The sequence below is a fragment of the Anopheles darlingi genome, chromosome 2 (genome assembly GCF_943734745.1).
Source record: "Anopheles darlingi chromosome 2, idAnoDarlMG_H_01, whole genome shotgun sequence".
Taxonomy (NCBI): Eukaryota; Metazoa; Arthropoda; class Insecta; order Diptera; family Culicidae; genus Anopheles; species Anopheles darlingi.
In genome coordinates this window covers 82,018,653-82,043,846 of record NC_064874.1, presented here as the reverse complement: position 1 = coordinate 82,043,846, position 25,194 = coordinate 82,018,653, and the positions used below count along the sequence as shown (strand labels likewise).

The 25,194-nt window shown below is 50.3% G+C and overlaps 1 protein-coding gene across 3 annotated transcripts in view; it reads left to right on the top strand.

The window, feature by feature from the left end:
- The first annotated feature begins 3,314 nt into the window (after positions 1 to 3,314).
- LOC125949821 (calphotin-like) overlaps positions 3,315 to 25,194 on the top strand; it is a 44,965-nt gene continuing 23,085 nt past the window's right edge. The window contains exons 1-2 of one of the 3 annotated variants that reach the window (XM_049677214.1): positions 3,315 to 3,431; positions 6,967 to 7,267. The gene's annotated coding sequence lies outside the window, so the exon portion shown is untranslated. Of the gene's footprint in view, positions 3,432 to 6,963; positions 7,268 to 25,194 lie in introns of those variants that run through there. The other 2 variants (XM_049677213.1, XM_049677215.1) reach the window with 2 other exon arrangements.

Here is a 25,194-nt window from a genome sequence, read left to right as displayed (position 1 = left end):
ATGCTCTAACACTTACAGCGTGGCAATGCTTACTCTTTTTTTTTTCTATCGGATATTTATGAGCCTTCATCGTTTCAACGATTGCTTTGTAATTAAAAGTTCGTAAAGGATGTTTTTTTCTCTGTATACATGAGCACTTTTTTTGGGAGAAAATTCTAAGCAAATTCAACATTTCTGCCAAATTTCTTTTTAATGCTATTTTTAATAAACTTGTAATACACAAAATCTTAGTTTGGTCTTTATGATTCACAATTCAATAAAAGAAACAAAATAAAAGAAAACCATGCTACTTATTCTAGTAATGAAGAGAAACTCAAGGGCTTTCAAATTCAAATAATTTAAATGAGATTATCAATCTAACATTGCTACCCTGCATAACATTTGCTTTAAATGTCGATTATATTTTGTAAAACTAACAGTAAAACAATTACTCCGTCGCTGCTGTCTCTATCAGCATTCTGTTGTGACACTAAACGACTCTTCCCTCCTCCTCCCCCCCCCCCCCACCCCCAGGGCATTATCTCAGTCGCATTCCACCCAAAAACCATCCAAAACTCAAAACAAGCACACCATTAATCAATGCAGCAGCCGGGCCCGGGTATGTTGTTCGTTCGTTGTCCGGGTTGGCATTCGCCAAAAGTATGCTACCGGAGCAGAACCAGGGCCGTGAGCCCCGTTGGTTTGGGATTGTCGGATGTGTTGGGCCATGCCAAAAACATGGCATGGATGGCTCGCGACCTCGGCCTCGCTCTCATGATGGCGACCGGGCTTCGGCTTCAGCGATTTCCAGGTTGGTGTGTCACTAGACACAGCGGTGTGGTAAGGGGGGAGGGGCAACACAGAGCACTGGCTGGTCTGGCCGATGATGTGTTCTCTGCTTGCTCGCCGCTCGCTCGCTCGCTGTTCCGTGGAGCGTGCATTTTTGCAACCCCCCCACCCGGCCAGGCCAGCCAGCGCATCCACCTCGTTTTGGTGTTCCTCGTTTCTGTGTGGTCCGTGTCTGGGGCTAAGTGCTCTTAATGTTACTGTTTTTTTTCCCCCGAAAAATTCCACCCAGCGCCTGGGATTGAGCCCCAATTTGTATGTTTTGCTGGCGCTAGACAAAGAGCGAGCGCGTGAGAGAGAGAGAGAGAGAGAGAGAGAGAGAGAGAGAGAGAAAGAGATAAAGAGAGAGCAACCAGCATAGAGTAATCTCAGCTTGCTCTGCAATTTCCTCCTCGGTGCAATGTGGAGAGCATTTGGATGGATTATCCAAGTAGACGATTTTTGGCTTTAGAAGCCATTCCCCTTGGCACTGATTGTGGCGATGATGATGATGATGCTGATACCCAATGATTCGGCGTCCTCCAGGCGACGCCGGGAATCGCCGGCATGCCAATCACACTCTTCGCTCGCTGTGCTGCTCGGTTGGTTGCACGAGCAATCGGTCGGTCTCGCGGTCCCCATTCCTATATATCTGTCTTTCTGGGTGGAGGACAGCGCGGAGGCCACGACCACGAGAGCGCGCACGCCGCGGCACGCCAAGGCATTAGCGCTATCAGTGAATTGGTCGGTTACAGCTGCCAGCCTCGCCGCGGATGAGCAAAAGCAAGAGATAAACGCCCCCTGCTCCTGGCCTGCCCCTGCTCCTGGCCTGGCCTGATGGCCGGCTTATAACGGGGCATCGTGAGGCGCGGGGAATTGGGAATGTTAAACGGTTTTCTTTTTCGAGAGGCCCGCGAGCTCGGATTGCATGCACGGCCCTGATGCCAATGTCCGAACGGCCGACTGGCCGGCCGGCCTATATTTCGTGGCCCCAGCCGGACGTGCGAGGCTCTGTTGAGGGGTAGGGTATCAGTTATATGACCTCTCCTCGGTATGGCTGGTTGGATGGCATGGCAGGGTGTGGTGTGTGTTGTGCACACACTCCTCAGACACACTCCTCAGACACACAGCATCCTATCTCTCTCCTAAGGTTTTTGATGATGGAGGTCCAGAATCAAGTTTGGCTGGTGGAGGCCGCCCCCCTCTCCCGGCAGACGCAGGTACGCCAAGGGTCGGCGGAGGCTTCGTCCAAGGATGGCAATTATAGGGTGAAAACGGATTGATTGGAGGGTTGATATGCTGCGCGCTAACTCCACACGCGCAAAGTTGAGCATCGTCAATTTGGGCCGAGAGTGAGAGAGAGAGAGAGGGAGGGAAATGCATGGAGAGCAGGAGAAAAGGATGGAGTGTGAGGTGTGTGGTTTCGAATTTGCATGCCGAGGGGGGAAATACAGCATCTCGTCATCGGTTGCCGGTTGCTCGGTTGGTAACATGATGAAATCAGACCATCAGAGAGAGAGAGGGAGAGAGAGAGAGAGATTAGGTTATTCTCAAAAGTCGAGTCATCCCCTGAACGATATTGTGATTGTGATGTCCCAGGGATCTACTTATCATTCGGAAACAGAGAGGATTCATTCGTGTTCCTGTTCCATGAGGACACTCGGAATCCCCGGGAGTCTCATCACACCACTTGCAATTGGCCCTTTTTGGCTAGTGCGTGCACCCGCGCAAGTGTTCTTCTGCTGTTGCTGTGCTTGCACCACGCTGCTGCACCCCAAGATGACTCATGCATGCATCACATTTTAGCCGGTTCAAAGCACACATGTAGCCCATAGTTCGCTTCGATGGTTTGGTGATGCCGCTCGCACCGCGCTTCAAATTCGCTCTACCTCTCCCTCGTGAGAGAGCACAAGAGAGCGAGAGAGCGAGAGAGTGAGAGAGAGAGCGTGGCTTTTCTCGCACAAAGGAAAGCGCCCAACGCACGCGAGAGAGAGAGAGAGAGATGAGAAAGAGAGAGAGAGATGAGAAAGAGAGAGAGAGAGAGAGAGAGTGAGAGAACGAAAGCTAACAATTCATCTACACGGCACAGAGAAAGCTGAGAATGAAAAAGGCGAGAATTTTTGTTCAAATTTTTGAGAAGTGAGTCATTTTTTCTAAGCATCCACGACTGTTGCCAACATAAAAAAAACGCCTACTGCATTATTTCACAGGTAGTTTGCAGGTAGCTCAATTCTCAATTCTCCATTCTCTCCTTTCTCGGTTTCTACACGAGCGGAAAAAATCCTGGCTCCGGATTTGTTTGGATTTGACACTCTCAACTGTTTCATGCTCATCTCATTCTCAGCTTTCTCAAAGAATGTCAAATCCCAAAAAAATCCGGAGCGAGAATTTTTCCGAAAAAATTCTCGCCTTCTGCATTCTCAGCTTTCTCGTTGCCGTCTAGGCGCAGCGTAACGCAACATAAAATTATAGCGGAAGGAGAAGGGCCGTTGTCCTGAAGCGCATCGCCCGGCTCGAAATGGCGGCCAACTCCAACCGACGAGTGGTGCCTCTCTCTCTCGCATTCTGCATCTGTTGTTCGTGGTGTTCGGAGCGTCGTCATCGTCGTCGTTCGAGCGTTTTCCCCCGTGAGTGCTGCCCTGCGCCGCTTGTGTTCTGTTCCCCGTTGACTTGCTTTTCCCTCCGTTTTTTCTGCCTTTTACTCTTCTTCGACTTCTTCTACTTGTTCTACTGCTTTGTGGTGAAGTTCTGGTGATTCGAAGCGACCGTTGCCCGGGCTTTTTTTTTCTTGGTGCAGTGAAACGTGTTAAAGCACAAGAAGCGTGCCGCCGCCGCCGCCCCGCCGCCTAGCACAAGCTACCGTGGTGTGGTACCGATGCTCCCGGTGTGACAGGATTTGAGGTTATGAAAAGATGGCCAAATGGCTGGCGGGATATAGAGGAATGAGGAACACCGCGACCGCGAGGGATTTGGATTTGCTCTCCAGAACGCGTGTATATTGTGTGCGTGTGTGTGTGTGTGCGCCTGTTGGCTAGAGTGTCGCCATATCCGGTGCCGCAAAGTGGTGTGCCCAGTGAAATGTGTGTTCTTCGATGTGCGTGCTACAGAGCAAAAACCCATTTGCAACCAAAGTGCAAAGTGCATCGCGAGCAGCAGAAGCAGCATAAGGATATAAATTCCCGGTCCAAGCAAGCCGACGCCACCGCGCGCTCCTTTGCCCAGGGACTGCACTGCATCTCTCCCTCTCTCTCTCTCGCTCGCTCTCTCGTGCACTCTGATCGGCAAATTCCCCCTTCTCTGCTGGAGTGTGGAAAATTATGGAAAATTATGCCCGATCTGCTGGCTGGCTGGCTGGCTGGCTGCTCTCAATAGCACGGACGAGAAGAAGTCTCCATTTCTCTCGCTAATAATTTTCCAATCAAAAGGAGCAGTGAACCCTGGCTGGCCTGGCCTGGCCTGGCCTGGCTGGGGTCTGGCCGCTCGCCTCTCGGAGATGAGCCATGGCGAATGGCGGAAGAGAAGAAGGAAGAGGAGCCAGCAGCCGCCACCGCCGCCGCCACCGTAGCCACCCGTGATTGGAAATGTTCCGTTCGATCAGCAACACCTGTGCAATTAGAGTTGGTTCTTCTTCCTGTTGGTGCACACAGAGGTGCTATAGCAGCTACACTATTCCATCAAAGCAGACTACTGCTGCTGCTGCTTGATGCTTTTCCAACGGGGTCAGCAGTCCAGGCATGAGTTTCTTCGTTGGCGTCGTCCTCGTCGTCGTCGTCGTCGTTGCGGTTGCCTATCTTTTACGCCTGTCCGCGCGCGTGTGGATCATCATCATCATCAGCAAGTGTTCAGGGGATCTTTGGGCTGTCAGTTTGAATTTTCTCCAGCCGATTTACCCCCGGGACGAGAGGGGTCCGAAAATTCCGGGTCTTCCTTTTTGCAGAGAGTTTAAAAGACCTGATCAAATTGCAGCATCGCGCTCTACCCCCGAATGGGTGAACGAAGAAGAAAACATGGGCGCGCATGTGGCCGCGAGGTCCGAAACAAGTCCCCGAGCTGTCCGCGTGAACCTCGCTCGACGTCGTGGTTGTTGGGTTCTCAGGTCAGTTATATTTAGCCCGCGTCGTGTCCAAGCTCTTGCGCTACCTGTTCTCCGGTGGCTTAGGGGCAGGGCCAGCAGGGCCAGCAGGATTAAGACCGTTCCTCCTGTGAGAGGCAGAGAGCAGCGCGGGGGGGTGCCCTCGAGGCTTGAGATGCGCGCAGGATACGGAACACACGGTGGCGGTGGTAGCGGCAGAACTAGTTTTGCAAAACCCGGGGGTAGTAGCATGAATGACGAGGCAAGAGTGTACCTGGTGGTGGTGGCTGGTGGTGGTGGTTTGCAGACCGGGGCTTTCTAGTGTTGGACGAAGAAGCAAATCGAATCTTATCGAGCTCTTCTTCGACACTTTTCATCTTCATCCCCGCGGCTTTTGGTCTTCGGGAAGCAGACAGGGCGTGTGTGTGTGTGGATGCCTCGAGCAAGATTCGCCGTCGCGCCATCGCCATCATCATCTCATCGCCGTCGTCGCCGTCGCCGTCGTCGTCCTATCGCATATTCCTTTTTCGTCCTCTTCCCTCTTCTGCCCACGTTTTTTTTGGCGCGTCCAGTTCTGTGTGCCCGTGTGTGTGTGTATGCGGAGTGGAGAGGACAATTGTGTGCGTAACAAAAGAGCGAGCTTGTACGTGCGCGCGCGTGCGTGCGCCTTTCGAAACTCCATCTTCCATCTTGCTCTGGCGGACGGCAAAGCATAGCCAAAAGCATAGCCACACCACCACCACCACCACCATCATCAGAGCATATCGGTTGGAGGGACGCATGGGAGAACGGAATGGTTCAATTGAGAGGTTGATGAGTTTCCTGTCCTTCTCTCTCTCTCTCTCTCTCTCTCTCTCTCTCTCTCTCTCTCTCTCTCTTTCTCTCGCTCTTTCGTGGTGGGGTGATCTGTCTACCGCGCCCGAGAACAGCAACAACCCCTTCGGTGGTTCCCTTCTCATCCCCTCGACCGTTGGAATCATCGTGGCCGCCGGCCGCCTGATGGTCAACGCACCACCACCACCATCACGCAAATGTAGAAGGTGCGGGAGGCTGCACAAGCGACGACGGTGGCGGTGGCGGGTGGCTGCACTGCAAGCAACCTAACCTAACAAAATCGACGAACGAAGCAAACGGGCGAACGAAAGAACGAACGAACGAAACGAACGAAACGAAGCAGGCGAAGCGGAAGCCAAAAGAAAATCCAAGAGGGCGAGAACATAACCGGTCGTCAAGAAGGGAAAGAGAGAGAGAGAGAGAGAGAGAGAGAGAGAGAGAGAGAGAGAGAGAGAGAGAGACAGAAGACTGCATGTGTGTGCGTGTATGTGCGGATGGGGAGTAATAAAACCACCATCTCCCGGACTTTTCGCAAAGAAACACGCGGTGGAGAAGAAGTGAAAGGAGGTGGTGGTGGGGAGAAGGAATACAGGGGATTCTGGAAACCTAAGGTCAGGGGCTTCGACTTTGTACAGTATCGGCCAAAACATTTGCAACAGATTTTGAACTTTGATAAAATGTGCTTGATTAATGCCGCAGTTCCCTAGCTAACTCAAGCCATTCCTTGTTGACGATAGAACTCGGAATATCAAGCCAGCAGTACTGCAGGAGAATCGCCGGAATCTGAGCCCGATTTCATTGAGCATATTTAGAAGAGCCTGAGGTCATCGGATAGCCTAATGACAAGACATAGATGTTTCGTTTGCATAAATTAAAAGGACTGCAACATTCGTGTCTATCGTGTAGTTTATGGCATTATCCCGCTCAAATGGTCCCCATTTTATGGACCTTAACCGGGACGGGACATTTAAATGTCTTTCCCAAGCGGTTTTGGGTTAGGGGGGGGTCCACTTGTTTTGACCTCGACTCTCTTCAAGCGTTATATAGCTATTTTATGAACATCGTTTTATGACTTCCAATACACCAATTCCAATTGTTTTGACCAATACTGTGCGTTAAAGGTTCGCCTTTCGTGAGATGTTGTCACAGATGAGGTGATGTGTCATCGACATTCTCTGGTCGGGCTCTTATCCCTTGGTTAATCTAACTAATTTCGTCCTTTTCCCTTTACTCTGATCTCTTGGTGCGCTTAGCAGTTAATCCAATCCCGACAGAGAGTGTATGCAGTACCGATATATAGTGCGTGTGTTTTTTGCAAATTGTGTGCTTCGGAAGCCGCTCTGCAACTTCTTCTTGGTGAGAGTGAGTGAGTGAGTGAGATCAAGTGATTAAGATCGAGATTGAACGTCCCGCGTGAAGCTAGTAGAAGCTTTCGTGTTGAACAAGGATTTGTGTGGTTTTTGTGTGCTTTCGAGGTAGTAGATTACCTACCACACCGCGCACACACCCGGATCCCGCGGAGAGCTGCTTTCCGTTGTTTTTCCTCCCCACAAAAAGGTAAGTACAACCGGCAACTTAGAGCAAAGTCAAGAGTATAAAGTTAGAAGATAAGGATGGAATGTATGGTGGGAAATTGGGAGTTCTGTTGTTGGGACAGCTTCACAAAATTAATGTACAAACTTTTCTGGATAGCACGTCCGTCGTCGTCGTCGTCGTCGACGTCGTGGCAGGCTGTCAGTTCCTTTTGTAGAGGTTTCTTGGCCCGGGAGAAGAACATCTTCTCTGATACAGCGACTCGTCCCCGTTTGTAGGTGTAGCAAGATAATTTTTGGGGGGTGGTTTTTCTTCTTTGAAATGAAGATACCCGCAAGGTAAAGATGTCTGCAGCGCATCATCTTCAAACCGAAGAGGTGTGGGTGTGCTTTGGCAACCATTTCAAGCAATTACTTCTGGGGCGTGAATATCCTGCCAACCAAGTTGGATTGTGTTACTGCGGCTGTTCTTCTTCGGCATTAAAATCCCTCTCCAAAGCCCATACAACGTTCAACGTCTGGAAAAGATGAGATATATATTTGGTTTCGGTCCACAACATGATGTTCTACAAAAAACAGACATGGGGAAACTAATCGTTCAAATGAAAACAATAATCTTCCCCATCTTTTGCACGACTGACGACGTCGTTACACAGCAGCGGCCAGCGGCAGCAGCGAGCTGCTCGAGCTCGAGTGTGACATGTTGTGAAGTCTCTGCTATCCAACCCATCGCAATCCTCCCCACCCATCGTATCACAACGATGACTCCCAAAAAACGGCCTTCCGCCGCAACATCAACTTGCGCGCGCGCCTGTCTGTCCATCATTCCCGGACTCTGTCATCAAGTGAGGGGGCTGGAGGAGGACCATGTTGCTGTGACTGGAGCGCTGGCGAAACTTCTCCGGTTCAGGCTCAAAGTATGACGGACGAACGGACGGACGGTCGGACCTGTCGTGTGTCTGTGCGTTTTGACGTTGGTTGAATCGCTTTCGTTTGCTCCCTTTGTCCAGAGAAAGACGAAGCACAAGGATTGCGCATTTCATTCATGCTCTGCCCACCCGTCCGCCCGTCCGCCTCTGACAACACAACACACGCACTCCGATAATTATAAGTCAGGCAAAATCGGACTAAACCTTGGCAGCCAGTTGTGGATGGGAGGGACAAGGGACATATCACCGTCATAGGGAGGGAGGGTGAACCGTTTTCGAAACATGAGGGAGCAGCTCCCGTGGAAATGCAAAAACAAAAAAACTCAACATAATTGCTTCGATATGCTCTTGTGCGCGCAATGTGGGCTGGGATGGGGGTTATGTTTTTGTTTATGTTTTCTCCTCCCCCACACACTCCCACGCTCCTGTTGTTTTTTTTTTATTTTTTTTATTCAATCCATTATCACGCACGCTAAGCAGCACAAACTCCAAAGACAACAACCTCCCCTCCCCAGTTTGTGTGGCTTATGAGTCTCGGCAGAGGCACGCGGGGGGGCCAAGATATGGAGAGGAAAGTACTCAGATGTGTTGTTGTTTTTTTTCCAACATTTTTTCTGCTTCGATTTCGACATGAAATTCCAGTGCAAGTTTCTTTGTCCAACGTACCCCGTTTTATGAACTGCTGGCATCAAACACTACTGAGAAAGAAGGGGGCTTTTCGATCTATCGATCGAGCGACCGCAACTGGTGTGAATCGGATGTGCTGATCTTCACTTAATATAAAGCCTCGTCGGCATCTCTCGCGGGGCCCGTCGTCCGATATCTGAATCATATTTTGTTCGACATTGTTTATCGACAAATGTGGCCATGGCTTGTTGGGTGGTAAACAATGCGATGCCACTGCCACCGGTCGGTCGGTCGGTCCGTGTTCCGTTCGATTGCTCAGCAATTTTGCCGTTCAATTCTCGCGTCGTCTCGGCCTCAACGGCCGGCCGGCTGGCGCAAGTGTTTCAAGTGTTCGCGGTTGGCATGGAGGAGATGCTTTGGCCTCTTTTGGAGCCAACCAGCTGTCGGCGCGCCTTGAACCGACGACGGTATCGATGATGAGAGGCAGTAGTAGGCAGCCACATCAGGAGTAAACAAATGATTCATCACCCAACACAAGCTGCAGTACTGCGTCGTTGTTACACATCATCCCCTCGGGGGGGTACTTGCTCTTGTCTCCTTCAGTGTCGGGCGTTGCTCACGATCCACTGCTCGATCCGATCCGCGAAAACACCACTTGTGTGTCAGCAGCAGCTGCCGCAACTGGCGAGATGTGTGGAGAGATAGAGTGATATGATTTGCTTTCTACGATCATGGGAAATTCCGGCACAAGATATTCCACATTGCGATGTGAAAGTTGTGGTGTGTGGTGCGATGATGGCATCCACCAGCAGTAAAAACGCATATTTCCGTCCAGTTTTTTTTGCCTAGCCCCTGGTACGCAGTGGAACATTGTAATCAGCGAACCGTTTGGCTTTGGATCAAAGTGTTACGATCTCGCGCTCCGGACGAGTTTCTGCAAATCCTCGCAGTACCACTCGATGCATCCTCAAAGAAGCAGTTCTCAATGCGAAGTCTAATGGTAGGCTACTATCCTTATCCATAAAGTAGATGGCTTGTACCGTTAAGCAGTGAAGAAGAGCATTTGTCTGCTGATTGCAAGAGTTCCCTTCTCCCCTGAGCGGACTAGACGACTAGACACGAAGGTGGTGGTCCGGATAAAACATATTGATTAGTTCATCGATAAATAGTAGTTCCAATCATACGCCGTAACCCCATGTCCTCTTCGCATTCAACTCAGGGACCATCTTGCAATCTTATCTCTCTCTTCACGCCACCCCCTGGGGAGGAGTGATACTTTGTGGCCCAGACGGTGGTTCTAATATCGAGTTCCAATTTTACTGCTTCCAAGCCAAGTGCTTTGCTGCCCCCTCGGTTAGATCTTTGCCCTGCTATAACAACCAACACGCACAACTGTTCGGCCGGAGGCGACATTCTCGGTGTTGCGTAGAGTTCAGGTCAGGTTCTGCAAATATTAGCCTAGCACACTTTCTTCATTAAAACACACACACACAGGCATGCAACCGTGAAGAGACAGAGAGAGAGAGGCACAGAAAGGAGTAAATGAAGAGGGATCAAAAGGTGTTTACACCTTTGGGTGGGCTTGCAGCGTGGTTGGGGAATGGACTTTAAAATAAATGAAGCTAGTTAGAACCTTCAACCACCGTTTCTTCTCTCCTTCCCGTGCACAAGGTATTGCCAATTACACGCTCTTTTAACCAGCATATGCAGCAGCAGTTGAGTGTCCAGCGTTGTTGCCGGACTCCTCGCCTCCGGTTTTGGCGAAAACGAAATGATGCATCATCGCGCTCCACGTCGTCTCCGCCGCTCTCTGGACGGCGACGATACCCGATACCCGCCGCAGTGCAAACATCATGCGCCCTGCTCTGCTACACATTATTAACTATCATCTTCGCCCAACTCCCCCACAAGCCTGCATCTTGTGCTCTGTGTGGTGGAAAAGCTGCTTCTTTTTTTTCTCCTTTTTCATTCACGCGTGGGAAGAAGCCCACCTTCGTGCAGCTGACTCGAAAGAGCAAACAATCCTGTCCTCCTCTCCGTGTGTGTGTGTGCAGGTTCCTTAGCACACTTGGGAAAGGCTCTTGGGTCCCCTTCGCGATCCGATGGCAATGGGCAAGATAAGCGATTTCAACGCGCGCCGCCACCTCCCTGGGACTAGCAGCAGAGGACGAAGGAGGAGAGGAGAGGAGAGGAGTGGTTAAGTGGTGCTACTTAGCATCATTATTGCCGCAGGCCGTTGCCGAGTCTTCTCAAACGCAGCGCTGCCAGCAGACCGAGGATAAGCTTCCTCTTCTTTCGCTCCTTGGAGTGTCCGCCGCATCAACAGCAGTAGCAGCAACGGGGAGATGAGTCTTTGGCTCTGGCTGTCGCGCTGCTGCTGCACCTCTTAATTCAATTGCCGGTCGGCTATGCAGAAGAGAAGCAGGGGCTACTGTTTGCGTCGTATGGTAAGTTGTTTAAATGGTGTCCCTCCACCTCCTTTGGGGGGCATCATCATCATCTTCGCGCCCTTTGTGTCATCTCTAGTCGTCGTTGCAGTGAAGTGTCTTTTTAAGTTTTGATTAGCATTTCTTCTTCTTCTCTTTTACGATGCAAAATGCCGGGAGAAAATGCTATTAATTCCATTTCGGTGTACACTATTGTCCAGAGATAGAGAAAATGTTGGAAAACGTTTGTCCCAAAAAAAAGCGATGATTGAATTCGATCGGAATGACCTCCGTGTGTGTGTCCATCTCCCGGAAGTGTCAACAAGAGATGCACTCTCGGTGCATGTCAATACCGGATCGACGAACGGGTTTCTGGTGGTGACACTATACACGGCTGTGGCTTTGTCGTCTTCCCTCTGTCTTCAGACAAAGGCAAGCGCACCAAGCGACGTCGACGACGACGACGACGAATGGTGGCTCTCTTCAAGGTGTCTCTTCGTTCACACATCCGTTTGAGGCCGCGCCGCGCCGCGCGCTGGTGGATCAACAGAAGAACAACGGCTCAACTCGTCGTCGTCAAACACACAGACAGAGACACCATGACCGCGCCGTCAGGATCAAACAAACCAAGCCTTTTCCTGGGGCCCCTCCTCCCCCACCGCGCTCTCCTCTCAATCACTGGTTGGTGACGCGCTGGATATATGCCGATTTGCATAGCGATCGTATTACTACAAGGCGATGGGGGGGAGAAGGCAGGCGCTTCATGTTCGTTGATGTTTCGATTTCAATGTCAACCACTGGGCGTCAACCACCCCACCCACCACCCGTTGTCGAGGAACGTACGTTCGCCCGCCATCGCCATCGACTCGAGAGGCGAGGCGAGCGAGAGACGGACATGGAATGACAATCGCTCAATCCGTGCGAAAGAACAACGCAAAAAACCGGCTGCCGATAGCGTGTGTGTGTGTGTGTGTGTGGATCGCAGATAGGAGAGGATCGCGGCAGGATCGATTTGTGAGACAAATGCGCGCGTTCGAGATGGTTCCCCCCCTGGTTCTGGGCGCGATTCTTTTCGCGATTCCGTCCACCGCCGGTTGCTGCTTCAAGGTGTATAAAAAGGCGCGCGCGCGCACGTCGTTCTAGCATAAGGCATTTCGGTGGTGGGGGGCTTTATGGAAGACCGGGCAGCTGAAAAGCTGCGTAGTAGAAGCCACTTGCACACACACACACACGTACGCGATGAGGCATTTTTTTTGTTGTTAAATGGATGTATCGTGTCGTAGAAAACGAAACGAAATTCAAATAACACACTATTCAGGGAATGGTGGTGGAATTTTTGTTCGTCTTCTACTGGCGCTGCTGCTGCTGCTGCTGCTGCTGTCGAAATTCCCTAAAAGCGGTGCTCAGCTGCTCGTGAATGATAACGATAGTGTCGGTATTTGTTTTGAATTTTATGTGCGCGTCTCGTCGCCCCATGTCTTATCATCGGTTCGTTCGTTGGTTGCCTTTTTAAGGCCTGGCCTCTCCGGCTTACAACACTCGTGCGCGCGCGATCCACACATTGCTGCTTATCCATGATGATGGTGTCTATGTGTTCGCACGAGAAGGTCGTTTTGTTGCGAATGTTTGCTGCAAAAATGTAAAAAAAAAACCAAACAAAACTCGGAGTGTGTTTTGCTGTGAAAGCGAATGCCACATACCGATAGCAGCGCGCTAGTAGTGTAGCTGATTGATAAGCTCTGGTGGGTTAGTTAGTGAGTTCACGGTGGTGGAAAAGTAGGTAACGGTTGCTGCAAAAACCAACTAATCGTTCAACGGATTCTAGTGACTTCAATTTCATCTATCATCATTATAGTCAGTCCATGTACTAGTAACAGTTTATTTGTGTGTTTGGTGTAATGCTTATTGCTTCCAACAACCACACCGTGTAGGTCATCTCGATTGAACCATCGCTCTCGCCGCTGCTACTTCCGGCACAATATTCCAATCTCCCTCAATGGCCACATCTCGCCAATATTCATTTTCATCCAATTACTACTCTTCCGTTGCGCGCGATGCGGAGAGTAGCCTCCCCACCAAAAAGGTGTTCGATATGCTTTGTTTTTCCAACTTCCATTTTGTCGTTTTTTGTGCGCGGCGATTGTCCGTAGCATCGAGTATAGAACAAGCACACAACAGCAGGTGTCGGTGATGAATAGTGGTGTGTAGGGTGTGGCGCCCATTTCGACCTCACCTTCACGTACCCTTCTCACCAATTCTATAGTGGGTCGACCGACCACATCATCTTTCGCACCGATTGTACCGAGTGTTCACCACCACCACGTTGTTGATTATTTATATAGAAACTTTGCGACACACGCGTGTAACAACGTGTATAACGTTCGAATCCGAAGCCGGGACCTAATGGTATTTTTCCAGCCATTTCGGGATGGAAAACTCGTTCGCTTTCGAAAGGGGGGGGGGGGGGGGGGGAATAGGTTGTACGACCGACCGACAGACCTCCCGTTTTCTGGCACGTTACAATCGTGATTTACACAGGGGCAGAAGAGCGGGTTTTTGCATTTTCCATGAAATATCTTGCCAGCCGGTTTCCCTCGTCCAACACGCAGCTTCAATATTAAATTATCTCAAACCTCGATGGCGATGGGCGCCCATTTGTGAGGATCCAAACATTTTCGTGCAAAAAGCCATCGACGACGACAATGGTCTTGTGGTGGTGGTGGTCATTAATCATCATCGCGTTGTAGAGCGAAGGATTTGCAGCATCATAACCATTTTGGACAGGTTTTTGGCATTGTTTCTATTTGCCAGGGGGGTCTACAACAGCATCTAGGATTTTGTTTGAAGGCTCCACAGTTCTCCCCTGTTACAATCTCCATCATTGCTCCATCTCTTCAGCTCGAAATGAGGTTTTCACGTTCACCTTCGTTCGGTAGACTTGTGTGTCGGCTTCTCCAAATACGCCCTCAATTTCTTTTATCCTAATCGTTGGAAATCACTGAGCGCACATTAAGACAGACGGCTGGAGAGGCGGTGTTCTGTGTTTTTGGTAGTTGGAAGAGCCCTGGGCGGTAGCTCTGATTGAAAAAGACAGCTCCTAATGCCTGCATAATGCCCTAGCCAACGCGGCCACCGCCACCGCATTACAGATAACACGATAATCGATCGAATGGATCGATGGAGGCGGCGCGCTCTCGTTCTTAAGATGCCCAAAGGCCCAACGGATCGAACGGATGATGGGCGGCGGCGCGGTCATTGCTGTGGTCGTCGAATCTACTGGACATCCCCAAAAATTGTACTTTTTGACCACGTAGGCGGTCCACAGAGTCGGTCATGTATGTACACACCACCACAGCATGGATTGCGTGGAACACTCGCCTCGACGACGACGACGTCTGGACCAGTCCGTGCGGAGGATTATGCTCGTTAACTACTGCCATGGTATGACGTTGGGGGAAAATGTGTCGCCCAATCCTGCATCTTCGGTCAATCCTTCCTACTCATCATCATGATCATGAGATCTGGAAGAGAGAGAGAGAGAGAAAGAGAGCGTGCGCGAGCCAACAGGTCTGGTCTGGTCTGCCCTCTGGTCTCTGGTCTTGCGTTGCGTTGGCTTGTAGGCGGCGATAAGCTGTCGTCACGATAATTTATGGAGGTGAGTCGTGATGATGAATTTCGGGGAAACGGACACGGTACCCTCCGCCGTTCTTTTTCCTGCTTTCATCTCTGGGTCTGTTGCTTCTGCTTCTACATCCCTCGAACGCCTTGTTGCCCTTTCTTCTTACGCGCGCGCTCAGGAGAAGTTCCGCTCCGTAGGAATGGAGAAGGATTTCTTACCATTTCCTTATTATCTTATTGTTTGTTTGTGCCCCCTTCGCTCTGCTCTGCACTGCTCTGGGGTCTTCTGGGGCTTTCCATCCCACCCATTTTCCGATCCTTTGGCTTACATGTTTTATTAAAATCGGTGTTTTTACCACGCTCGAAACGCACGCTACACCGTGTGGCTTTGAGCATAAGGCAGCATAAAGCCAGCAACAGCAACGGGGGGATGCACGGGGTGGCACTGTTCCGGGGACACATTGTCACACCGGTCCGGTTGGCGACAATAATGAATAAAACATTCGGCTTAAACGCCTGCCACTGGTAGGTAGGGTGGTAAGTAGGAGGTAGGCGGCTTTTTGCTCCCTGTCTCTTTGGAACGAGAGAGAATTGGCTCTGTACGGTCGCCGCCGTCCCCATTTTGCGTACCATTTTGTCGTCGTCGCCATAGTCGTCGTGGTTGTCGTCGAACGCATTCTCTACTTTCACCAAATGATACCTTCTCTCCTCAGCGCACCGGGAAAAGGGAAGGGGGGTTTTCTGTTGTTTTTTGTATTGTTTTCGAACCGAAACAGTTCGATTCTGTTCTCGACCCTTCTTCTCTACTCGTATAGCATATCGCGAATGGTACAAGTTCGAATACCTTCCTGGAGCCTTTTTTGCGCCAGCCCTTTCTTAAGACGTGACAAAAAGGGGTGCCAAATGGGCGGGTGTCCCCCCTACCCCCGGGCGGGTGGCAAAAGGTCAGATCCGATAAGAGCCGAATCCTGCTGCTGCCCCACCCGGAGCGAACAAGGACAAATGTCAGTTCTATCGCTTCAAGTTTTCATTGGAAAAGAACCTCATCCTGCTGCTCCTCCTTCTACTCTTGGTGGTTCGGGTGGGGGTGATTATTTGTCAATGACTATATTGATCTTGTCATCGTTCTTCTTTTGTTGGACCTTTTTCTCGGTGGGTTGTGCGCGATAGTAGCGGTGGTGGTGGTGGTGGTGAGCATCATCCATCGTCAACTCCGTGGGGCAGGAAAGACAAATTGGGTAAAACCGGAAACGCATTTGTATTTGGGCGAAAGGGAAGACCTCCTACCGCGAGAGAGAGCACACACACACACACGTACACGATCAGTGACAGTCCAGGTACGAACGCACAACATCAGTCAGGGATCCGTGTTGATGACTTGTCACAAAGATTAATTGATTTCGGGTCGGATAAAGCACCCGGGGACCGGTTGGGATACCTTGGGATTAACTCCTTGGTCAGAGAAGGAGAGAGAGAATATCGTGTATTCGGTATCCTGTTGAGCCTTGTGGCTTTTGTGGCTAGAACATAAAATCTCACCATTCCATTCTGGATCCCAAGTTCGATGGGTTAATGCTCCGAGATGTACAAAAAAAATAGAATTCTCCGGTGGTTCTCCAATTTTATGGGAACTTCTTGGATTCCTGTGAAGTTCCTTGTACTGTCGAGATGTCGAGAAATACATGCTATCCCAATCAATGTGACATGCTTATGCTTTTTAGCCATCGGTCACCGGGTTAAAGATAAGCCCGGATATCAATGCTCGATTGAAAAATGGAGAAAGTGACAACGATTGGGATCAAAATCATAAGAACTTCCCGGTGTATTGGTGATCTACTACGTGGCAGTGATCCTCTATTGCATAAGATAGTAAATGTATTCCTTTTGATTTGTGCCCGGGACTTAAAAGGCAACGAGAGAGGCTCACTATCGGCGCGAACCGGAAGCGCTCGGTTCCGGAAATAGTGTTCCGGGTGACGCTCATCAGCCCTCATCAAATTACCGATCACACACATGTGAAACACACACAGCCACACGATCAGTCTCTCCATGAAGGCATGAATTTACAGACTACGAATTTATTTTCTGCTCCAATGCAGCATACCGTTCAAGGCGTACAAGACGTCACTTCTAGGTTCGATGAACAAACAGGAAAAAAAAGAAAAAAGACGGATGTTATGTTAGTGAAATATTAATTTCTTTTCGAGTTCCCTCTTGCCGCCGTTTCCTTATTCGATGCCCGCTGTCTGTCCGTGGTGGTGGAGCGCAACAATCGCCAGCAGGAATCACGCGAGAAGTAATAACTCATTCTCCAATCTGTATTTGAATAACCCGGCCTCGGTGCAACTAAACAGGAGAGGGAGCGGGAAAGGAAGGTTGCTACTAATCATGCTGCTGCTTCTGGCCACTCCCTGCCTCTTCTTCACCTTCACCTTGGCCGAATATTTCGTATTCATCGAACGTATTCGAATCGTCCATTCTCATTCCCCTGGGGCCGGCGTGTTCTTCTTCGTTGTTGCGAATCGATTCGATGCGTACGTGCTGCGGGGATGATCGTTGGGAATGTTCTGCAAAAAGCCAGCGAGTGAAGATGATGCTCTGTTGTTGATGGTTCGATGATGAAGTTTTGAGGAGAGTATTCCATAAAGAAGCTGTCTGCTGTGGCACCATTGGTGACAGACAATCTAACTTGTCTGAAATAATCAATGTAATTTCCGCGCTCTGTGACACACCAGCACCACCGTGTGCTGTGTCCTGTATAATTATGAATGTTCCGACAGTGCGCACTATCTTCCCGCCGTGTGTGTATGTCTGTAGCCAAAGTGTGGCTAATGACTAATAATGGTTTTTAGCTTGATGTCATGATGCATCCATTAGATCCAGTATCCCCTGTATGTTATTAAAGTACTTGCAGTTTGAAGTAATGCCTCCGTTCATTTCTTTCTCTTTCTCTCTCTCTCTCTGTTGTAGGTAAGTTCAAGGTCGCTCGCGGAAGTGTAGACAACATATTTTGAAACGGACGTGCGCTTCATTATAATCAGGAGCGGAGGAGTGACGGCAGACAGGTTTTTGACGGGTGTCGTCGCTATACATTCCAGCTTGAGATAAACTATTGATCAAATCCATGAGATAGAGCACGCGTTACATACATGTCACTGTCGGTAATGAAAAAAGTCACGAACTCGACGATTCTCCCCTTGGGACAGTATATGTATGATTACCAATCTTCTCCTACCTATGATTGATAGGCGGCTGACATATCTCTCTTCCTAGTGTTTAACCCCAAGAAGAAGGAGGAGGAGGAGGGAGTAAGTAGATGCTGCTGCCTGCCCCTCTTATCTCTCGTCTCTAGGGTTCAGAACTCTCCAATCAGTAACTCCAAGAACTGGCCGTACTTTTGATAAGAGCCGCCAACCATTGAGCGCTCATCGCATCGCTTTGGTTCCTCACCATTCACGAACGACCCTGGACGACGCAGGAGAACGATAGATAAGGATTTCATCTGGGAAGTGTCTGTAATAAGGGGCGCGCGGAAACTCCCTGCACTTAAGTGAAGCATAAATTGCAGCAAAAAAAAAAGAAGCCAGTGAGTTCTTATCACAAACGCGCAGTGTAGCCCCAGAGGAGTTATTTGTTTTTTGTTTTTCCTCCACGCTCCAGAACAACTCGCGTTGATGCCCCCCCCCTTGGTATAATTGCGCATTGGGAAACGTGCATTTCACAACTTCTCGCTGCTGATTTCGCTTCGTTATATATACCTCTGAAGGCTGGAAGGCTGGAAAACATTCCAATCGCTCCTGCTCCAATTTCAAGTTGGGAACATTTAATGGAACCATAACGCGCGCGCGCCGTGGTATGAAAAACCATGGCCTTGCGGTCAATTTGCAACACACTTCGAAAATCGTGACTTCTATCTAATGCGATGTGTGCCAAGATGTGGCCTGCTTCCGTGCACCGCTGGAAACACAGTATCAGTTTGTTTGTTTCTTCATTTTGCCACTTATCTGTCGAAATAGATGTGTGCGCACACTTTAAGCCTCCTTCACGGGCACGTCGTCTTCGGCTACTTATGATTGAAGCGCCCGAAATAAGCTTCTTGCAGCAGTGCGCAAAGTGCGAATGATGCTGGTCACGTGTAAAAGTGGCCAATCCTCACTTTGGGGGTGGTATGGCGGAACGTGATCAACACCACACACCAGCTTCGCAACGAATGAGTTACCGGGAACAAGCGGTGCTTCATTAATACCTTTACCATGTGGAAATTGATTGGTTTACTCGCGCGTTTAGTGAATTGTTTAGTGCCGGTCCGGTGAGCCTGCCTGAGGTCTGAGCGTGGTGGTGCCTGAGCTGCTGCCTGTGGCCCATGGAATACTTTATCTTGTTTTCGTTCAACAACAACAGCTGCTGCTGCTGCTGCTGCTGCTAGCGAAGCACATCCAGCTCTCTGTGTAAGGGACTGAAGGTTGAGATGGTTTGAACTCACGTGGTTTCACTCTTTTACCACAGAGCTTCTCGCTCTCCTGGTATTGGCCGCATACTCCGCTGAACTGAACAGGTGCTGCTGGTGCCCCAACGTGGCCAACCAGCCACGGCACGGCTTTTTATGGTCATCGCGCAATGAGCCGCCATCGCTTGGCAGCCGTCGATGGGAGGGCATCGAGCATGGAATTCCTGAGCCCCCTGGGGAGAGAGGCAACGAGAGGAGGGAGGGACCTTATGTTCGACTGGATTTGCATACTAATCGCGTTTCGGGCGCGCTGCGTCACCATTCCGACAACATTATCACCCATCATCAGCCCACCGGTGAAGACCAAGTTTAGCGTGACACGACGACGACCCCTATCAACATCATCATCATCAGCAACCGCAGCGGCAGCGGCACCAGCGCCGCCTGTCATCAACCAGTGGCGCAAGAGCGATGGGGGCTAATGGCGGCTAGTGGCCGTTGCTATGCTACTGCACACTCGCCGCAGCCACCTCGATGCTTCGATGAAGTGAAAGAATGGAAAGCAATGGTGACTCCGCGACTGTCGCATCGAAACGATGATTTTCGCTCTAACCGTACCGGAAGTATTAAATCGCCACACGTCGTCCCGTCCCGTCCGAGCGCAACGCAGCCGAACTCCTCCCCACTGCTCGAAAATACAAAGCTTTTGGTTTTAGATTTATGAGGAGAACAGCGCATAAAAGAAGGAGGAACCGACGAGAGAAAAAACAAAACATTTTCCTCCTTTAGCACCACCAGCAGCAGCAGCTAACCTTTGTCACTCTACGGTTCCGGTGGCCATCGGTGGTATCGGAAATGGTGACCGAATGTGGACAGTAAAAAGAGGAGGAGCGAAAAGCCGAGGAGCGAAATGAAATTCGAAAGGAGAAGAAACCCCAAAAAGGCTCCAGTAGAGTATATCTGCCATAAAGCAGACCGCAACCGGGAAGGGGAGCTGTGAACCGGGCTGCGCTAGTGGCCACATGTGGCCAAAGAGGTTGGAAACTATGCTAAATCCCCCTTCGATGTTTGTTTTTAGGACGATAGGGGATTTAAACATTAAATGTGTGCGGTAAAGCATCGCATACGGGGTCCGTACGGTGTGTAACAGTTGTTGGACGCCGCCGTCGTGTCCAGTACATCGGCATCACCACGACCGAAACGTGTACCGACAAAAGGAGGAACCGGATTTGCATACGCAGAAGTAGTGGAGTGTCTGGCGACATATGCTATGCGTGTATATAAGGTTTCAGGTAACGCTTTTCGGTAACGATGATGATGGCTTCATTATGTTGGCAATTTAAAGCTGCCCAAAAAACGCATATAAGGTGGTACCAGTGAGTGAGTCGAGCAGTGGACACGCCTGACTGATGGCTTCCAGCGAGCGAACAACGCACATTCGAAGCGCAATGCGTTCGATTCTGGAAACAATTTTAATTTGTTGCAAATCTTGGCTGCAAGATCGTGATCTCGCGAGTTCCTCGAATTTCAACGCGCACCCCGTTTTAGGAAAAGAGACACATCTCTTGGAGAAGACCATCTTCGTTGGGACCTCCTTCTGTGGCCGTTTGCAACGATGCAGCAACGGCCTCACACCGGTTGTCACACACCATCTGGCTGTCACTAGACTGTGTGCACCACCGGTGGGGGGCCTGCAGCAGCAGTTTGCCAAACGCTAACATTCCTGTGTACGCGTGTGGATACCAATAAGAAGAAGGAGCAAGCGACTCCAGGACCAGTAAGAGGATCAAGCGGATGAAGAAGCAGCATTCTGCCAGGAGACAGCAGCAGCAGCAGCAGCAGCAGTGCGATCATCTCTGCTGCAACCGTACCTCTTCAACCTGGTGGTAATTCAACCGCGCAAGAATGGAAAGGAAGAGACAGAACTAGAAAGAGAGAGAGAGAGAGAGAGAGAGAGAGAGAGAGAGAGAGAGAGAGAGAGAGAGAGAGAGAGAGAGAGAGAGAGCTAGGAGCAGGAGGCACATTAGTGCCGTCGACCGCCACAAGGTCATTAACAACGGGGAAGAGGAGGACGTGCGTGTGTTTGCATCATGATAATGTGTCTGTGTGTGTATGTTTGTGCGTTAGTCCCCCGGTCGGTCCGGAGAGCAAGTCTGCGGTCCGGGCCGGCGCGCGCGCGTGGATTATGTTGCGGTTCGCCGGACCGGACCGCGTGCTATGCAGCAGCGCGTACGATCGCGACAGCTGCTGCTGCTAACCCGGCTGCACAAAGAGACGCACCTCGTCGTCGGTGGTGGATTCTCGTCTCGACCAGCGACTGACTTGTCTGACTGGCGAGAGATCTGGGTGAGCGATCAGGAAAGGCGCTCGAACAACAAATGGCGGGCATATGGCACGGGCATTTTGTGCTTCGTTCTCCACTGTGGCACATGGGAGGGGATCAGTAGAAGACGTGTTGGTTCCCCATCAGAGCTAGAAGCCTTTTGAACTTTTAAGTCTCTTTTCGGACCTCTGGTAGACCTCCTTCTGTGTGTAATTATAATTAGTGTGTATCGTGGACTAGCTATCATTGTGTAATCATTTAAAGGTCCTTTCAAAGTTCCACAATCTAATCTCACTCTGCTCTGCGGGGTTAGTTTTGACATTTTGGAAGTCCTCTTCCGCTTAGAGGGGAATTGTCACGCTCAACATTAGTAGGCCGTCCGTCTCTATGCTCGCTCATTTCGTGCGCTGCGAAACGAATAAACCAAAATGGTGCCATTGTGGGGGTTACCACCATCACACCATCCGGGGGGAGGGAGGAAGGAAGGCAGGGCGGTAGACACCCCACGTCCGAGAGAAGAGATGGATTAACTGATTGCTTCGCGAGCGGCCGGCCAGTTTCTCACGGTAATCATTTGCTCGGTGAAAAATTGACAAATCACGCTGCTGCTGCTGCTGCTGCTGCTGCTCCGGCCACGGGTTGCATTTTCTAAGATTGGCGTAGCGAATGATGGAGGACTTTACCACCTACCACCCACTACCCACCATCTACCTTCCACAGCATTGGAAACGGCGGACGGTGACTCAGAGGAAAATCGTTTTACCTCCTCCTACCTTCCTTTCTTTATCTCTCTCACACACACACTTACTACCCTGTCAATCCGTGGTGCTCGCGCTCGGGTCTACTGCGCGATCAACTACTATGTTGGCCACGACGAACTTCTCGGCCAAACTTGCTGTTGCTGCAGTGAGGAAGGAGCATTATGATGAAGCCACTGCCGCCGTGTGCTCTACGTACAACACACATTGTATTGGAAGGGGGATGGATGTTGGTGATCCCTCATACCCTAGGTACTACCTCGAAAGGGGGGTCCAAAATGGGGCCACCAACTCTCTAGGCATGGCGTGTGTTTGTTGCAGGTTGTGTGTGTGTGTGCCCGTAACCTCACTTCCACCCTTTTTTTTTTGCTCTGCAAATGGTGGCTCTCTGTCGAAGGTTGAGCTCTCTGTTGGATGGTGATGCTATTGCTGGCGGGGTTCGCCACCTCACGGTATCGCGGACGTGCAATGCTAGGGTAGGAGGAGGAAGGTTTGGGGTTGATGCAGAGCTAGAGAGATAGAGAGCAAAAACAGAGAGACGTTTTCAGCCACCACCACCACCACCACCAAACCATCAAAACATAATAACAACAAGATTACCACGTTAATGTACGGTTATGTGCGCCCAGGGGTCTCCTCCGGGAAGCAGCAGCAACACTAGCAGCACCAGCAGCAGCGCGCGCTTCGCTGATTAAACATAACGGTTAACGACTGGGCCGCCATTTCCTGGCTGCTCGCACGTTTTTTCCCTCACCTGGAGAGGTGTCTTTGTGTCAGTTAGTGGTGTTCCCTTTACCTTTTTTTATTTTTTACTTTGTTATTTGGCCGTTGTGTGTTCGAACGTGTCACTCAACCTATCTCTTGGGTTGGGTTCCTTTTGGTGATGGCCTGTGACCCCCCCATATCATCGCCACAGCGCGTAATGGTATGTGCACACCCAAATCGCGCTCGCCACCACCGCCGCCGACACACGACTTATCATCATCTGGTCGCCGCCACAACGCGCGCGCGCGCTCCCAGAGCCCCAGTGTGTCATATTTCTTTCCTCTCTCCAAATGAGGATCGCGCCTGGCCCTAGAATGGTGGCAAGAAGAAAAAAAGTCATTTGCCAACCCGTGCTGAGCTCGGAGGTTCTGAGCTTTAAAGCGAAATGTAGAATGGAAATGTTCTCACGCGTTGCGGTTCCATTTCATTCCTCGTGGTTTTGAATGCTTCGTCGTTGAATCATTTCACCTCCTGGGTGGAGGAATGGCCGACCGACCACAACACACCACCTGTGTCAGCAAAACAGCGCCCCACGAATCGCCCCATAAAACAGCATTATATACCCCCGCTTGTGGTGGCGCTACGAGTAAGCAAAACTCTGTGCGTGTGTGTGAGTGTGTGATTAGTCCGTGAGTCACGGGGATATAGTAGCGAATGGCGGCATTTGTTTCCGGTCTTCCGGTCATTCCGGTACTGAGAAGAGCTGCTGTGTGACCTCAATTTCCTTCTCCACGTCGTGGCGTCGATGATTTCATGATTTTCTGGGATTAAGCATTAGGTCACGAACGAAGAAGACGACGAGGAAAGATCCAAATGGAACACACAGCATTAATGCAAACTTATCGAAATACTTTATTTTATTTAACTACGTACTCGAACCTCTCACAAAGTTTACGTTAATATACTGTTCCTTTGAAAAACGGAGTGTGCAGATGGTGTAATTCCGGTGGCATATTTGTTTGCTTTCCCCCCTACACTATGGTGTAACTTGTTCCCCCTTCCTTTAAGAGGAATGTCGACAAGAAGCCGTTTTACGAGGTACTAAACACCACACCGCACCAGTCGTCGTCGTCGTCTTCCAAAGCTCCGCGCAATCCAATCCAACTAGGTCATTTGCGGCGAGGGGCCTCCCTCCCCCGGTCCTTAGGTCTTCGTCTTCGTGGTTTTTCAAGGGTAAACCTTAAATACGTTATGGTTTCGCTATCGGGTGTCATAAATAAAACACGCGTTTCGGTGGCGTGAAGCTACCGCCAGCGTAGCAGCAATTCAGCTGATTACAGTAGATAATAATAATAAAAAGAAGGAAAATGTCTCTTATCGTCTGTGTGTGGTGGGGTGCTTTCCGAAGGGCTATTACGGTGACGGCGCTGCTGCTGCTGCTGAGCAACACTATCCGTGAGGCTATGTGAGCTGATGAACAGCAGACACAGAATGGTGTCCCGTTGACGTCGTGCCATCGTGTATACTGTGGCGCTGCAGAGAACATGACGACTCCTCCGATTCTCCTCTGTGGCATTTCCGGTCGCCCGTCTCGATGGGGGTTTATGCTTTTCCGGTGTTAGCTGATTCTGCTGAGACACAGTGGTGTGTGGTGTCTTTGCTTTGTTTTGTCGCTCAAGAGCGCTCTGGCGTAAAGACACATTTCCTCAAGGATTTGCCCTTTCGGTGGGCTCTCTTCCTAATTCTTTTGTAACGGCCCCGCCTTGGGGAGCCGTTTTGCCGTTGATGTGTTCATGGAATGCAATGGAGTCAGTGTGCCAGTGTGGCGGAGTGATATTGCCATAGGACCAGGGCGGTTGGCTTTTGAAGTGCCAGGCAATCCGACGAATGGCTAGGGCGTCTCCTCGGGGATGGTTGTTCTTTCAATTGGAAAAGGTGTTCCCGATCTTTCTGCCTGTCGTCGAGCGCAGCCATTCGTTTCGATATTTATGTTTTAAGAGCTGTTCAACTTTTGACTGCAATCATCATGTTGTGCGTCATTGGTAAACTTGCCGTTACCACTACACACTAATGCGGACTTTGGAGACTTTATGCTTTCTTTTTTCGTTTTCCGGTTGCT